The sequence below is a fragment of the Dreissena polymorpha genome, chromosome 8, assembly GCF_020536995.1.
Source record: "Dreissena polymorpha isolate Duluth1 chromosome 8, UMN_Dpol_1.0, whole genome shotgun sequence".
NCBI classification, from domain to species: Eukaryota; Metazoa; Mollusca; class Bivalvia; order Myida; family Dreissenidae; genus Dreissena; species Dreissena polymorpha.
In genome coordinates this window covers 36,681,718-36,700,359 of record NC_068362.1, presented here as the reverse complement: position 1 = coordinate 36,700,359, position 18,642 = coordinate 36,681,718, and the positions used below count along the sequence as shown (strand labels likewise).

The window sequence follows — 18,642 nt, the reverse complement described above, 5'->3', positions numbered from 1 at the left end:
CCAGACTGCGAGAGCATTGACGAAAGCGTCGACATGAATCAAGCTCAGTTGCTTAACACGTGCTTTAGAGCATTGGGGTTAATTATTGCCAAATCTAAATCATTGGGATCCATGCCATATGATGTTTTTGTTAAGCTGTACGATTCAATGGTTTGGCCAGTCATATCTTATGGTGCTTTTTTTAGTTGGGAAACCAGGTCCTTTTCCTGCATATATGCCATACAGAATAGGGCAATGTTTTACTATCTTGGGGTAGGACGGTATACACCTACGGCAGCTCTATATGGAGAGTTAGCATGGCAACCACCACACGTAAAACAGTGGAGATCTGTATTCCTACAGTGGCATATATGTATTAGAATGGATGTTAACCCTTTCAGTGCGGGAACCGAATTTTAAAGGCCTGTTTGCTATTCTGATAGTATTCTTTGAAAAAAAATGAAGAAAATGCTTATTTTACAAATTCAGCAGACGACATTTTAGTAGACGACAAATTTCCCAGCATGCAAAGGGTTAACAGAGTCAATTGTAAGGTATTTTCTGCATGTTTGATGAAAAGTGACACTAGATGCAAGAATTGGCAATTCATGTCTAATACATATATGGAAAAGCTAGACTTAGTAGAATATGCACGTAACTGTGTAACAGTATCGTCAAAGTCATTTTGTGATAAAGTTGTTCTTAAATCTATGTCAATGTATGTGGATGAATGGAGAGCTAAACTTGATAGAAACGTTGGTCGAAATGGAAATAGTGGTAATAAATTAAGAACATGTAAATTGCTGGAAAACGACTACAAAACAGAGCATTATTGTAAAATATTTTTGCCCCGTAAGCATAAGTCTGCACTAGCTAAATTCAGAACTGTATTAGCACCAATAAAGCTTGAAACTGGTAGATATGAAAATATTCCTGTTGAGAGAAGAATTTGTCCAATATGTAAAACTTCGGTTGAATATGAAAAACATGTATTACTATCATGCAATGCATATGAACATATTGGATCTCCATTGGTGGAGAAATCAAGTAGTCTGATGCAAGAATTTGTGAATTTAGGTGATGAGAATAAGCTTATCCCATTTATGCCAAGTGGACTCTCCCATCCTTCTAAATTGGATCAATTTATTTCTAAAATTAGGGATGTCAAGTATATTTATTTCTATATTTAGAATATTTCATAAAGAAATTCCTTTTAAGCAAACAGCGCAGACCCAGATGAGACACCGCATCATGCGGCGTCTCATCTGGGTCTACGCTGTTTGCAATGTCCTTTTTTCAGGACGCTAGGCATAGATGGGTGAAACTTACAGCCAAAACCTGTTACAATATTCTTCAACTTTGCTATAATATTCTGTATAAATAGCAAATGCATACCTTAGTATTTCTTTTAGTGTGCTTTAATGTAAATTAATGATCTAGGTGGGAGATGAGTACACATCTTTCCAGTTGACTCGCTCACTCTAAAGTTGAAAGTTTTTGCACTGATTCATTATTCAGTTATTATTAATAAAATGGTGTGTTTGTCATTTCCGACCTAGAATGAAAACTGTTTTAACACTTAAGACTTTATTGTATAAATGACTTAACAGTACCTTTTAAACTTGATAATTCATGTTTTATTCCTGTGTTTGTGTGTCACCACTGACCAGTTCATAGATCGTCTGACCATAGGCGATATATGACTTTGTAAACATGGTGCTTTATTTTCGCTTTCAGTATTTTATGGTTAATTACTTATGGACAATTTTAAGGTGAAGTCAGTGGGGGCAATCAAACTTTTATTATGTAATATAGTCTTTAACTGTACAGTGCCATATGTGACTTAGTCTCATAAATCTAAGATTGTACAAAGCTGTTTTAATTGATGTTTGAACTGAGGTCCAGATTTAAGTAGAGACTATACAATTTATGGTATTTGGAAGTGAGTTAACTCTGTAGTTCATGTTATAGTTTTCTGTAATTTTAATTCTTGGGTTAGCTCCCTTTCATTTTACTATAATTATATGATGATTCTTGTGTTGATATAATACTCTAGTCTCCTATAACTCGATACTTTCGAGTGGCAGCATTTTATTATTATGCATATGTTTTATTGTTTATGTTTGCTGATGAGACTTTAATAAACTAATAGACTAAACGTGCTTGGTGGACATTATTTCAACAAAGGACATTTTAGGTGTGAGGGCGGATAACCGTCATCGCAGTGATTTAGAAAACTGTCGACTTTCCATTAAGAACAATAATTACTAAATTGTATAAAACAAAGAGAGACGGAATGCATAACATAGATAGTCTAATGACTAGATTTTTAATTATACTGCAATAATTCTATTTTACTTACTTTTAATATCTGTCGTAAGTTAATATTACTTCATATGTATTTTCTGTTTTTGCTCGGCTGGAAGAATGTTGTGATTTTGGCCCGACGTCGCCGTGAATAGTCGCGTTTTAGCAGACGTCATCATCACTTGTGTTGTTTATTGATGTCAGTTATACTTGAACGTTTTTGAAAAGTTTAAACCTTGATTGCTCTTTCCTTCACATCAATAACCGACTTACAATTACAATTATAATCAATCGCAGACAACAGTCTGCAGTTATCCTTACACACTACCGTGGTTATTAGTACAGTAACGCAGTAGTTTTCATAAGATCTTTATACAAGTTGTTATTTAGTTTTACATTCATTGCATTATTATAAAAATTGTCTCGTTTGCTTTCCTTTTTATTTGAATTATATAATAGCTGTTTCAAAAGAAAGTTTTAGATAAAGGAAAGCTATAATACAATGTGACGCAGTTAAAATGCATATTATTACACATTTTGCGAGTTGCGTTATGCATTGGTTATAAAAAAAACTCAATACTTTTCAAATTAAGCAAATATTAGAAGAACATAATTTCACACAAACAATTGACTGACAATGTCACCTAAAAAATATACGGTAGTGTTATAATTGGCATTCACCTTCAGATCTGCGAACAATAATAAAATGTGTCGTGTTTTGAGAAAACTGGATATAATGCATGTGCGTAAAATGTCGTCGCAGATTAGCCTGTGCAGTCCGCACAGGCTAATCAGGGACGACACTTTCCGCCTTAACTGGATTTTTGTGTAGAAGAGACTTCCTTTAAACGAAAAATACCATAAAAGCGGAAAGTGTCGTCCATGATTAGCCTGTGCGAACTGCATAAATAAAAATTGAATTTATGAATGTCTTAAACAACGTTAACTGAGCAGATTAGAAACGCTTGGTTTTCTCCGCAACATGAATCAGTGATGAATTGAAAGACTGCTTGTTAATCGTCAATGGGAGCCAGAATGAGCAGACGATACGCGCAAGTGTATGCTTTTAGTATAGTTTTTTCAAGGTAAATGCCGTATATTTGCATCGTATATTTAAGGTTCTTGATGGTATTTAGTGGAAAGATTAACACACCCGCTGCCTCTTGTAAAGGCCTCAGTTTGGTCTTATCAGTCACGTGCAAATTAATTACTGATTGACCGGCTGATTGTGTCTGGCAGTTTGCGCGCAATTTCCGTCAAGGATGCTTTGTGTTACTCACACCCTCACTTTCACATTAACCCATTTATGCCTAGTGGACTCTCCCATCCTTTTAAATTGGATCAATTTATTTCCAAAATTAGGGATGTTTAGTATACTTATTTCTATATTTAGAATATTTCTTACAGAAATTCCCTTAAGCAAACAACGCAGACCCAGATGAGACGCCGCATCATGCGGGTCTCATCTGGGTTTACGCTGTTTGCAATGTCCTTTTTTCAGGACGCTAGGCATAAATGGGTTAACTGAGGGGTTTCGGGCATAAAATTATCGTGTTTGTTTTGTATGCCTTCATATCCTTGAATTTGTAACAATACTTGAACATGCGTTATGACCAATACTTTTAACATGAATATATTTAATGACTCTATTTCATGACCTGTTGCACTCATCTACTTTGATTTGCCACGCTTGTTTATTAAGCGCGTTTTTAAGTTTTGGAGCTATAGTTAGTATTGTAAACAAAGCTATCCTTAACCCTCTATATGTGTTGTTGGTCGTTCGTTTCAGTACCAAATTTAACTATCAGACTGTTAAAATATGCCATGTTTAGTGGAAAAAAGAATAGTTACATGTGAACATACATGTGTCGTACACAATAACTTGTCTACATGTATACCTGTATGAAACAAATATTGCACTTCCTTTTTTTATTTTCCGTTTGTATATACACACAGGGATGGAATAAAATATATGAGCAGATACAAAAGACATAACTAATGGTCTATTGTAATCAAAGAACTAAACAATAATGCAAAGCGTCAAGGACATGAGTTGTCTGCTTATCGCGGTTTCAAACAAGGATTTCGACGGTGTTCTTACTCAAAGACGTATGTCATTTTGTTTCACAAATAGTATCAATACGATTAGAATCCGGTGGTTTTGATTACACTGCCACTAGTCATAACGTTTTTGATTCCCCATTAACCCATTTATGCCTAGCGTCCTGAAAAAAGGACATTGCAAACAGCGTAGACCCAGATGAGACGCCGCATGATGCGGCGTCTCATCTGGGTCTGCGCTGTTTGCTTAAAGGAATTTCTGTAAGAAATATTCTAAATATAGAAATAATAATTCTAAACATCCCTAATGTTGGAAATAAATTGATCCAATTTAAAAGGATGGGAGAGTCCACTAGGCATAAATGGGTTAATACAATCGATGACCGTACTGAATGAAGTTATTCAGGAGCAGCTATAAAGATCGACACACCTGTAGTATTGTATTTTCGCGACTCGGTTCTTTATGGTGGTAAAGTATTGCTGTTGTTGTTAATCATTAACAATTATGTGCAAAAACAAAAGTCAAACAAAGCTCAATTTGTTATATCAATCAGATTGTATGCTTAAATGAAACGTATACAAAGTTGTTATGTCTAATTATTGTATATAAGCATGCACTAACCGTGTTAATTTCAACACTCATTAAAATGTACATTACTTACATCTCATTTGAAAAAAAGCAATACGACATCGAACCCATCCGTTCATTGTATTATTTTTCAAACGTTGAAGAAAATGTGTAACATGAAAATTAATTTCCATTTTTTTGCCTTCAAACGACCACGTTAATTATATAATGAAAAAGCTGGCCGAGGCGGCGTTATTTGTCAAAGGTCATATTGGACGCCTGAAATACACAAATGCCACTTTATATAAAACAATCGCACTAAGTATTAAACAAAGTTAACTAGAAAACAATACATTCACACACTTTATGGTGAAATAAAATGTCAGGAACATTTATGCTAACGCCCTACAAATGAGATAGTATCAAGCATCAATGTGACTGCATGTTAGGAAAGACAAATTAATGATTACCGTTATATAAGTGTTAGTTGTGACATCAGGGGCAAAGAATACATTTGATATGTTTCTAACCTATCCAATTTTATTTTCGCATTTGCATCGTAGGTGTTTTTCGGGGCAGCACACAACGTATTCGCACTTCGGTCCACAGCGTTCCAGCTTACAGAACCCTTTCTGGCATTTTTTGGTACATTGGCATCCTCCTGCGATAGCAGAATAGCAGAAACGAAATAAGACGAAAAACATTACAAATCAAGTAAAATAAGATATACCCATTCGGATACGTATCAATGAGGCAAAACACATATGGACAGATTTATAGAACACGATCCATGAAAATAAACTGTAAAAGGGGCTGCAAAATACAGACAGGGTAGGGATATGTACTAGTTTTATGACATATTATATTTATTTGCTAAAGCCAATGAAATTTTAGTCGAACTTTTTCATTTTCATTTTTTTTCATAACATTTTACTTCTGAAACATACATTTTACAGTCATAAAAACTGCCATAGAGGTTTAAGAATGTGAGCTCTAACAAATGTAACTGAAAGAAATGTGGTTTCAGAATATAATGTTGTGGAGAAAAGAAAGAGGTAGGCGGTCTATATTCAATTGAATCTATTAAAAGTATTATATTAAGAACATTTTGAATAAAGGTTAAGTCTGGATTTGGTCAAGTCATTGTTAAGTCTGAATTGGATCATGGTTTAGCCTGAATTGGGTCCAGTTTAAGTCTGAATTGAGTCAAGGTTAAGTCCGGATTTGTTCAAGGTCAAAGTGAGGTCAGATGTTTTCATTAACTTTAAGTCAATGCCAAACAAACTTCAAAGTGTTGAAGTTAGCAGTTTGGTGCAGGATAGGCCAGGATATACATGTAGACAAATAGGACAGCCATTATCTAAAGTAATATTCCTCCTGTTTACTGTTGCAGACAGCCTAACTCTAGAAAATATTAACTAAACGTGGCACAGCAAATGGCACAATACAAGTTATCAACAAAGCGCATTCAAACAAACATACTGAAAATAATGTGCACCAAACTTTGAACTGAAAAGTACCGGTACTAACACACATGGAATAAATGAAACATTCTTTGTTGGAATAAATTACTAGAACTACATAAATGAACACACACAAAAACACAAAATGCTATTTGGTTTTATGATAAATTATAAAAACAAATATTATTCAAAGAATCAGTCAAAACAAATTATGTCAAAAAGGTAATTCACAAGTCGAAAGTCACAAGTCAAAGGTCACAAGTCAAATGTCATAACTCACAAATCAAAAAGGCAGGATTATGCTTTCATAGTTTTGACTCCGTGGAATGGGCTCTTTTTACGAGTTCTGTGTTAATGGTATAAAGGCCATTCAATTCAATTCAATTCAATTCAATGTTTTATTAGAGTCTCATTCGCAATACATATACAATTAAAATACATATAAAAGCACAGTTATATGTATGCGACCAATCATAATATGATTTATAAGAGACTATATAATTGCATACATATATACATTAACAATTATTGACTAACAAATGAATTCCACATCGTTAAAACTTACTTCTATTAAAATAAGTTATTGTAGCTAAGACTATGTGGTTTTATTTACACTTGTCAATATTGTTCATACATTAAAATACCATTTGTTTTTGTTTTTTAAAACCTAGACTAGTCTATAAACTATTTTACAAATGTACAGCATAAAACTTAAGTATATACAATTCATTTTGAATATAGAATATTCCTTCTTTCTTTTAGAATACTAAAGCAGGATTTGGCTGATATATAAAGCAACCTCTCATCTGTAAATATGTATTTAAGTTTCTCAGTATCTGACATGTTGTGACAATTTGGAGTTTCAATTAAAATGTCCATTAGACTTTTCCTGATATTCACATATAAAGGACAATGAAAAAGTACATGTATCTCATCCTCCACTATGTTTTTACAGTGGAAACATGTTCGATTACCCAATTCAATATTTTCATATCGACCAGTTTCTAATCTCAGCGGTGCCACACCGCATCGAAACTTAGCTAATGCACTTCTATACAAAAATGGTATGTTGTCTTTAACATAAGCTTCTGTTCTGAATTCTGTTTTAAATAATTTATACAATCTCAATTTATTATGACCAACACCTCTAGTTCCAGTATTGCTATTGACTGCACTTCTCCATTTGACAATTTCTTTTTCAAAAATCCTAGATTCTAAATCATTTACAATATATTTAATATTGTTAATAGGTATATCAACTAAATCAGACATGTTTACATCTATCAGACATGACTTTATTCTAAAATAGCTATTTTTAACATTTCTGGATTTAGACCACAGGTACATTTTCTTATTTATTCTGGAATCATTCATATTTACATTTCTAAAATGTTGTCTAATAACAGCTCCCCATTGCTTTACAATTGGTGGTTTCCAACCCATTTCTCCCAGAACAGCCGCATTAGGGGATTATTTACCGACACCTAAATGATACCGCATTGCCCGATTCTGGACAGCATTAATACATGAGTAAGGTTTATCGCCCCATATTGGTGCACTATAGCTGATAATAGGCCAAACCATAGAATCAAAAAGCTTGGTGAAAGTGGAATATTGGAAACCTCCAAATGCTTTACTTTTCGAAATAATTAAACCTAATGCTCTAGAAGCAGACATAGCCACATTTTTTGCTATTTCATGGTAATCTAAAAATTCATTTAGAACAACGCCAAGATATCTATAACAATGTACAATTTCCAAAGGTTGACCATCAGTGTTAAAATTAAAATCAGTTTTCATAAAACTCTTGGGTCTAAAATGCACAATTTTTGATTTTTCACAATTGATATTCATCTTATTATGTAAACACCATGAAGATAAACAATCTAATAAAATTTGAAGGTCTTTAGCATTATCTGCAAGTAGAACAACATCATCTGCAAATAATAAAATGCATACTCTTTCATCCCCTAGGTCAATACCAACTTCTAATGTATTTAACATGGAAACCAAATCATTTATGTAGAGATTGAACAGCATGGGGGACATTCATGTTCATGTCATTTGTGTTCAGCATCTATTTACTAGGATGTACTCCATACTCGAGTTAACATTAGCAGCTGCGTTGACAACATACAAAGCATGGGAGTTAAAAGGCAAAATTCTTGTTTGTTTGCAAACCTCAAGGAACATATGGGGTTGCTTTTGATTTCAATTCTCAATCGACAGAACAAAAGGTATACTTGAGCAATGTCATATTTTTGAGTATAGTTATGATACCGCTGTGGTGATTTTTAAATATTGTAACGCCAGAAGGTAAGAAAATACAAACTTTTTATAATCTCAAGCTTACACTTGTCCGGTAACGATGCATATTCGCTATACTAAATTGATATTTATGTCATTACGACATTGAAGCCATTAGAAATTCAAAATTGTTTTAATGAACAATATGTCGGAACGTTTTCAAAAACCATAAAAAGGAAGATTTTCTGCTTGATGGGTCAAAGTTGTTTTCTCGGAATACTCTTCATTCCCAAACACATACAGTACGCACGCTTTACACAAAACATGTATGTATGGGCACTCATTCCATTTTAATATACTAGTTACGCAATATTCGTCCCGTCAGTGAACATAGACCGGACATGTACAGCCATTTACGTACTGATATCTGTCGCGTTCTGTGAAAACTGGGCATAATGCATGTGCGTAAAGTGTCGTCCCATATTAGCCTGTGCAGTCCGCATGGGCTAATCAGGGACGACACTTTCCGCTTTTATGTTTTTTGTCGTTTAAAGGGAGTCTCTTCTATACGAAAATCCAGTTAAGACGAAAAGTGTCGTCCCTGATTAGCCTGTGCGGACCTTTTCCGTCACGACAGCGTTGCGAGTTGCGACATGGTTAAAAGTTTAGCTCTAGGGAGTCAAAAGCGTTGATATGGGGCCAAGGCAATACAAGTGATGTACTTTACGAAGAATAATGTTAACATTTAATAAATATCACCTGTTTGAACGAATTATTAATAAACCATTTCGTTGCAGTGTTCATGCATTAAATAAACTTAACACAAAATTCTTACCTCATTTTATTGTATGACAATCTTAAGCAATTTTTTCTGAAATTATAGTACTGCTTGCCTAAAGAAGAAGAAGTCATGCGTACGGCATCAAAAAATTGTAATACTAATATTTAAATATATAGTCTAGCATAGTATTCAAGCCCTTTTTTTATGTCGAGTTTATAATCGCATAAACACATCCATACAAAGTTTCGGTCCAAGTAAGTTACCCGTTGAAAACCACAAAGACCCTACATGTCTATTTCGATACATTTCACTGATGTGTATGTTATTCTTCAAGTTGACATACCGGCTCCAGATTCTTGCCCGAAGCATGTTCCCAGCAGTAAGAACAGAATCGTCACAGCACAAAGTCTTGCCGACAGCATCGCTATCAAAGAAATAAGACATGCTCAAGTTCACATTCAATTAAATATATTCATAACGACCTATGTCACTCAATTGAATGCCGCATACACGTAAAAATCAGTTTAAAATATTTGCACATATAATAATCAATTTAAATTAAAGTCCGGTAGAAAATGTAAACTCACTTTTGTAAAATACCTATGAATTTCACCAATCGCTATTAATTGAAAATTCTCTGACGCCGACGGCACTCTTATTTTATAACAAACGATAAAACATGCAATTGATTGACGTCATCAAAATTAAAATAAACTTTAACATATCAGTTACAGATACTGAAAAACATGAACCTGAAAAATTAATCACGATTCAAAAATGGATCATCACAATGATGTAGTTAGTTTTTTTTGTTTATGTCGTTGATTCGCTGTTTAAGTCAGTATTTACAGAGGGGGGAAATCACGCGATAGTCAAGATGGCGACGCCCAGGCTGAAACAGGTAATTTTATCCGTTTTAAACACGTTATTGCTCGTATTATTTTTTTTAAAGGCCGCTCACTGTCCAGCCCTATAAGCAAGATATGCATTAGAGTTTCTTTTCTATTAATATACCCTCTATATCTCGACTTTACACGCTACGATTTTTTTTAGCGAGATGACCTTATTACAGCTCCAATACGAAAATTCGCAGTTAGTAAAGTCGAGATATGAAGCGAACTTAAATACGAATTAAACGCTATTCACTTTATTTTAATGAAATAGCTGGATAGTGAACGTCATTTAAAAAATAAACATAAGTAAAAAAGGGAATAAAACGGCGAAAAATATCTGTCTCTGCATGGACGTCGCCATCTTGCCTATCCCGTGATTACATGCAAAAGAACATGCACAAGAACAATTCTTGTCATTTGTCATAATTTGTTATTAAAATATTTATTTCAGTGAACAACATTATAAAACATCAATTAAGAGCAATCGACTTTGGGGCGTTTTTGTGTCACATATTTGTACCAGCTCGTGTCGTCTCTACTTGAACTTGATAATGATTGAGCATTTAATGTATAGGTCTTTATCAGGTAAGTGTTAATGGATTGTATTTACATATAATCTAACATGCCATTGAAAACACTGTTGTTTGTTCAATGTGAAAAAAAAACGTGAACATTAAATAAGCGAAAAATATTTTCTATATAACTACCAAACGTTATCTGGTTGCTTCTTTAAATTGTGACAGAAGAAAATTACACGTTTTTAAATGTCTCGATATTTACCCATTTATGCCTAGCGTCCTGAAAAAAGGACATTGCAAACAGCGTAGACCCAGATGAGACGCCGCATGATGCGGCGTCTCATCTGGGTCTGCGCTGTTTGCTTAAAGGAATCTCTGTAAGAAATATTCTAAATATAGAAATAAGTCTACTAAACATCCCTAATTTTGGAAATAAATTGATCCAATTTAAAAGGATGGGAGAGTCCACTAGGCATAAATGGGTTAAGTTCTAACGATACGCTTCTACCAGTGAGTATTGAAAATTCACACGAAAATGCTTAAACAGGCTTATATACAAGTGCATGAACTTGTAAAGCAAAGATGACAGCGTCCATTTCATTCGTTCAATTATCATTCAGTTTATCCTGAAGAGAAAATGGTTTTCGGTTCCTGCTATAAGCAAAATATCAACCCATAAAAAATAGCAGCAAATATGCCATTTTAAGATTAAAGTCATGTTGTGTTTGAAACGGAAAACACTAAATTGCAGTTCTTTCTTACTTTAACTCATTTACGCCTGGCGTCTAGAAAAAAGGGCTTGGCAAACAGCGTAGACCCAGATGAGACGCCGCATGATGCGGCGTCTCACCAGGGTCTGCGCTGTTTGCTTAAAGGAATTTCTGTAAGAAATATTCTAAATATAGAAATAAATATACTAGACATCCCTAATTTTGGAAATAAATTGTGCCAAATTAGCTGGATGGGAGAATCTACTAGGCTTAAATGGTTAAAATATTTTATTGAGAGTTTCTCTCTAGGTTTCCCTGTAACAAACGTCACGATGTTTTCATCTATGTTTATAATGCATGTTTACACAATCATGAACTAAGCTGATCTTAAATAAAAGCTGAACAACGTATAACACGCTTCAACGGAGCTGTAACCCATGTATGCCTAGTGGACTCTCCCATCCTTCTAAATTGGATCAATTTATTTCCAAAATTAGAGATGTTAGGTATATTTATTTCGCGCGTATGATGTATTTCATCATCACAACTGTTGTGTGATTTGCGACTTATGATTAGAAATATAATAAATCCGCGCCTGCGGTTGGGACGATGCTAACGACGTCATTTGCATAACGACGGTCATGATCGATCGTTTGACAAAAGCCGATTAGTATTTGGCACAAAAGAAAGTAGAAAACGATATTAGAAACCCGTGTGTGTATGCTAGGCCATTTTTAAAGCACGTAAGTTAAAGCATTCAACGTGATATTTTAACCAATTATAATATGTCATACAACTATGCACTAACTTCTTCTTACGTTTCATAAGCCATTCAGTTTTACTTTCAGATAAATTCACTCAGACAGGTGATTGTTATGAATTTTAAAAGATACACTTGAGAAGGATGACAGGCCGTATGTCTTGTATACAAACAACCGAAAATGGGTTTGTTTTAAATTCAACGGTTTCACAATTGATTTGTCATGCTCTCCACATTCATATAAACAGTACATACACACAGACGCACACAGGGTAAAATAGTACACATAGTAATATTATTTTGAAAGTTTCTCAGCAATTGTTTTGCCATAAATCAACACATTTTAAAATAGCTTGTCACGCATGTAACTCATCATAAGACAACGAGTCGCTTGGGGCATTTGTTTCTCTACATTAAAGGTCAATGTCAAACTTCAAGTTCAAAATTAATATTTGAGAGCCGCTTTATCATCTTTTAAATTGCTAAAATAATGATATATTTTTAAAATAACTAGATACAGTCTTTTCTAAGATGCTAGCCGTCATAAGATGCCGTGTCATTTGTAACACACGTCTCCATCCCTCAAAAATGAAGGTAAAACTTGAAAACAAACTTCGAATGTGTGGGCATCGTAGTTGTTTTATTCGCAAATGATTTTGCACCTTCGAAAATTGAACAAATTCTGCTTGAAGAAACCCTCGCTTACTCATAACTGAAGTAATCATCAAAAATATGTTATACTATTATTATTAATGTTGTTATCGCTCGCATGTACCAATATACATTTCTAACTCCATATCTCAGATGGACTGCCGCGATCTTTTGATATTTTTTATTCAGGCACAGTCGGCTCTAAGAACAATCAGTAATGTAAAACCGAAGCGTCAGAGTTAGTAATAAGAAACTGCAACCTGTTAATTGGTTTTCCTACAAAAGCATGTGTTTTACACTGGAAACCATCTTAACCGGAATCCTCTCTAAACCGGACACAATTGTTCGGTCCCATGTTTTCCCTATAAAACCATGCGTAAAATATCTCCTCAAGACAGGAATCCTCTCAATTCCGAATGCCGGTCATTCTTTGGATCAAATTGGGTCATTACATACGTAATTGTACCTCTCTAAACAGGAATTGCCTTTCGGCCCCGTGGGGTGTCCGGTTTAGAGGGGTTCCACTGTATGTGTCAATTTTATTTCAGCCGCCCGAGGGTGCCAGTGTGCTTGGCGATGTAGATGGAACGAATGCCATGTCGCGAGGTGCGGCAGGTGGGGTTGGCGTTTAACATGTTGTCCTAATACCAGTCCACGATGCAGAAACGTGAGATTTTTGTGTATTGGCTGCAAAGCGATCTAACCCTGTTCCACTTAGATACGTATTTTTACGCATGTGTAGTCCCTTGAAAAGTTAAATGTTATTAAAGGCCTTTCGTACTAGATCCAAGTTTTTAAAGGCTCCATTTCGAACTCTTATATACTGATGAGAAGCAAACAGCATAACACATTAACAGACTCGAGTTACTCGCAGGCTGTTCTGGCTTTATGCTTTTTGCATATAGCCATAGCCATTTTCATTTAGCCTCTGAGTGGGAAAGGATTAATTGAAATCATGCAGTACTATTAAAATACAAATTTAATATTTAAATTTAGATATTGGAACAATTTGATATAGCTCTCTGGCATGGGATTGTTTGCAATACGGTATGTAAGTATTTGCATAAATTCCTTTGTCTCCATTTTCAGTAAGAATATCTCGCCAGATCACACATTATATTCGATATACATTGTCATTCTTTTATTGAACCACAAGCATTAATTTTAGTTTTTCCGGTGGAAAAGATGTTATTGTCATTATTTGTGTTTTTTTTTATTTATTTTAGAAATCTCTTGAAGTACCGGTACTTTGATAAAACCGCATTGGTTTGTTAAAGTGTTTTGTTTATCCTTTTAAATAAAACTTCTTTAAATTTTATGTGTATTCTTCTGTTTCAGAAATGACTCATTAATTCTGTGGCGGATATAACATACGAACACAATCGCTGACGGCCCAAAATACAAGATACAGACATGTCACATAATAAATGCATGAGTTGTGAAAAGTTTTATACGTATGCTTTTCGCATTAAAAAATACACGAATAAAGTAGTTTTCTTCAATATAAGCCTCCAATATCAGATTAATAAAATCGAGATCATTATTGTTTCCACTTTACAAACATATATGGTAAAATTTAGAACAATGAAAAAATACATGAAATTCGTTTTCAATGACACAAGTGTTTTACATGTAGACAATGTGTTGAATATCTAAGATCATGTTCTATTCCGAGATATCCAGTTTCAATCAAAAACTAGTGGTTGGAACATCTTGTTTTTGCAAATTCTTTTATTTAGTAGAATGATATTTTAAGCGTTTTTATTCAGGTTTAAGCAATGATTTAGATATTTTATATGTTTCGCATCTAGACGAGTCGAATAAACTCCCTGACCAATTGTGCGTGTTACAGCAAATAAGGCGATCTTCAAAAAGTTGTAAAAATACATCAACATTACCAATATCGTGATATAACCAGATATAACAAAACATTTTTAATAAAAATATTTTAAACAGAAGTAGCCAATTTGTCTTCCCGATTTCATCCTAGCGTTTCAACATATCATAACAGTTTTTGGAGTATATATGTAATGGCGTGTGAGTATGTTACATTGGCGCAACACTTGTTTTTTATCTTCAATAAATTAGCATGTCGATTTCGTGTAGTTTTTTTGGAGTTACAGATAAATTATTACGAATCTTTTTTTTAAAATAAAAATTCCTTGTAAAATACCCCTTTAAATTGGGATTTATAGACAATCCCTTTTTAAAATAAACATACTTATTTATAAAACACTTTTCATGAAAATTGGTAGGAACATTAATTCTTATGATATCTTGGGGCTGATCTGAGCAGGTCAGTTCTTTTGTATCTCAGGTGAGCGACTTCGGGCCTTGCATGCCCTCTTATTTCTAATTATAGCATGTTCACCAGATTCCTGCTTCTTTTTAATGGGGGCAAGAGGGCATACATGGTTCAGGACGTTAAACGGGAAATGTTTGAACAATCTTCTTGTAAAGGGCTGCGAGAAGCTGCTTAAAAATCGAATCACTTAAAATAACTTAAATGGGCATTTTCACAGATTTTGGCATGTTTTGAAGTTAGTGATTAAATGCTTTATATTGATAAATGTAAACATTGGATCTTAAAAAATCCAGTAAAAAAATCAAGAATACAATTTTAAAAAGGCAAATAAAGTAGCCCGCAGCAGGGCCTGAACCAGTGACCCCCGGAGTCCTGGAGTAAAAGCGCATTAGCCCGCTCGGCTATTCTGCCAAGTATGTATGCAATACGTATTTTATACTTTATATAAGCAATCTTCGTAGTTTCATAAAATTAAACGACATCAACAGAACTCTCCAAATTATTCAATCGTTTCGCGTTAAAACGCTTTATAATTTTTAGGTTTTTAAATCTTAAAAAGATGCATATAATGGCTATATTATAACCTGGTAAATGTTCAGTAAAACTGTTTCGTCACAAATATCATAACTAAAACGAAAATTTTAGAATCTGAAACAACTTTTTTCAATTTTGTCAATTTACCAAAACGTGAAAAGATCCCTTTAAGGAAGTTTAACAACACTAAATGAATCACTTGATTTAAACGGTTGATTGAAAATTCATTTTTGCAGCGCTCCCGCGATCATTTGTAAGTTTTGCCAAATGCGAAGTTTTAGAAAAGTGGCAAAACATACTTTCAAATAGCGTAAACAAGTGGCAATAAAACGGTATCTCATTAAATTGTCGCTTAAAGGGGCATACGTGACTCAATCGGACATGGCCTGTGTGGGTGCATCTCAAACATAAATACTCCGACAATATTTCGAAGATCTAGCCATTAAACCAATAACTCCTCACCTTGGTGGAGTCTACCACGCCAAAATGAATGGATTATCCAATCAGAACACACAATTTTAACCAGCATGAAAAGCGGGTCTATGCTGCCCACTAGCTACAAATGAAAGTGTCATCGATTTACTACCTAGCAGCCCGAGAATGTATTTCTGTAGACTAAGACTATCGGTTCATCCTTTTAGAATACAAACTGGAAGATGTGGTAGAAATAGAATTGCTAGGCATCAGCGTTATTGTTTATTTTGTTATTCACGTGATATTGAAGATGAATATCAATGTATGCATTTTTGGCCATTTTTAAAGGATATGAGCAAAAAATGTAATAAATTATTATTAACAACGCCTACCGTTGTATACATTTTTGGAAATGTTAGGAATTGATAACAAAACCAAATTGATTAAAATGTCTCTTTTTATTAAAAACGCATTAAATAAAAGAAACGCATTGTTAAATGTAAGTTCATCCTCGTTAAACAAGGACAAATGCTTAAACATCTTGATTAACACTATGTGTATGTATATCACAATCAAATGTTTGCCAATTGCACTTTACCGATACGCAACTCCTAACACTTAACACCTAATACATTACACCTAACACAACACTTAATAATCCTGTTTATCCTATATATTTCCTTAGTATCGGGGGCTACCGCCCCAAACTCCCGCTTTGTTGATAGTGGTAAAGAACTGCGTACCGGTAAAGTGCAATCTAGCCTCAAATGTAATATGTTTTAAGATAAAGACCATACATAAAGAATATACAGGTATACCGACGGTACTGAAATTATATGATTAACGTGACACGAATCTTCTTAATCATACTTTCTTTGTTTTGTTAAACTGACAATGTACATTGTGCAAGTAATAATAAAACACATGTTTCTCTTCTGTTCATAATCATAAAAGCTGGAATTGTTTAAGTGCTCATCGGGACATTCCATAAAAACATGCCATGACATTTGACCAAAAACCGGGACACATAGAACAATCAATCATGCTCCCTTTACTTACCACAAATCCTTTTTTCCGGCCAATATTGCAAAAAAAAATGTGCCCATACACACACATTATTTTTATTTTTCGGAACGAAGCACTGCTGTGCTGATGACTTCATAAAGTGAAATGTGGGCATAACTCTATAAGTCATCCAATCGGGATATGGGCCCCAATTTCACGTTAGGAATCGAGCACTGTTTTTATTCAACCAATCGTCAATTAACTTTAAATTTGTATTGATCTGTGTTTTGACAGGTGTTTAAGACTCAGGTGCTTTAATACACAGAAACAGCGTAATTGTATTTTGGGACTTCATAAGGCCATGAAATACAAAAGCAGTTGGCTTTTCTTTTACTGTGATACTGTGATTCATCTACCAGTATCGATAGCAATTATATCACGATTGCTACTTCTTCTTCTTCTATTATCTCTACTACTACTACTACTACTACTACTACTAAAACTACTTCTACTACTTCTACTACTACTACTACTACTACTACTACAACTACTACTACTACTGCTACTGCTACTACTACTACAACAATTTTTTTTAATTTTAATTTTGTCAATTTACCAAAACGTGAAAAGGTCCCTTTTATAAGTATGGCATAACATTCGCTTAGGCATATGTTACTTTGTAAAAGTTCATTCTAATTATGGTCGCTTATTTTTCTCGAAAATGCAACATTACCACATACGCTCACTATAGTAGTATATAATTGCGCCATAGATTACCACATATATTTAAGCCACATTGCCATCTGTATTGCAATTTGCAATATAAGCAATATTAAAATGTCATGTAATCACCTATTAATAATAGACATTTATTCTAGCTTATTAGTAGTGGTATGTAAATAATACAGGCTATAATTAAATGTTATTAGATACATTGTTCTCTAGATAATTTAAATGCCAAACAACATGTTACAAATAAATATAATAATTCCGGAACAAGTTTTGGCGACACAAATATGCATTTTTCGAATTCCGTATGAAAAGCGCCGCTATTGTTATTTAAACGTTATATGAGTCGTGCTCTGTGAAAAGGGGGTTTAATGCATGTACGTAAAGACGTAGTGTCGTCCCAGATTAGCTTTTGCAGTCCGAACAGGCAAATCAGAGACGACATTTTCCGCCTAAAATAGATTTTTGCGTAGAAGAGACTTTCTTTAAACAGAAAATATCATAAAAATGGAAAATGTCATCCCTGATTATCCATGAGTTGCATGAGACTGTTATTAAGTTGTGCAGTTAACGTAATTTTGTATGCATATGTTTTTTATTCACATTTATCTGCAAAACATTATTTGGTGTTCAATACCAATGATTGATCGACACCTAAGTGCGTTTCTAAAAGTTAATTATCATCGAAGTTAAGCACCTTAACGGATGACGACTCAA

At 34.1% G+C, this 18,642-nt stretch overlaps 2 long non-coding RNA genes across 2 annotated transcripts; one reads left to right on the top strand and one right to left on the bottom strand.

Annotated features, from left to right (window-relative positions):
• Window positions 1-5,046: 5,046 nt before the first annotated feature.
• LOC127841151 (uncharacterized) lies at window positions 5,047-10,068 on the bottom strand. The gene is made up of 4 exons (XR_008030736.1): window positions 9,994-10,068; window positions 9,750-9,830; window positions 5,446-5,576; window positions 5,047-5,194 (listed from the first exon to the last, which is right to left on the bottom strand). It is a non-coding gene; the product is annotated as an uncharacterized LOC127841151 (long non-coding RNA).
• Window positions 10,069-12,147: 2,079 nt separating this feature from the next.
• Window positions 12,148-14,426, top strand: LOC127841156 (uncharacterized). Its single transcript, XR_008030740.1, has 3 exons — window positions 12,148-12,270; window positions 13,487-13,605; window positions 14,277-14,426. It is a non-coding gene; the product is annotated as an uncharacterized LOC127841156 (long non-coding RNA).
• Window positions 14,427-18,642: the final 4,216 nt, after the last annotated feature.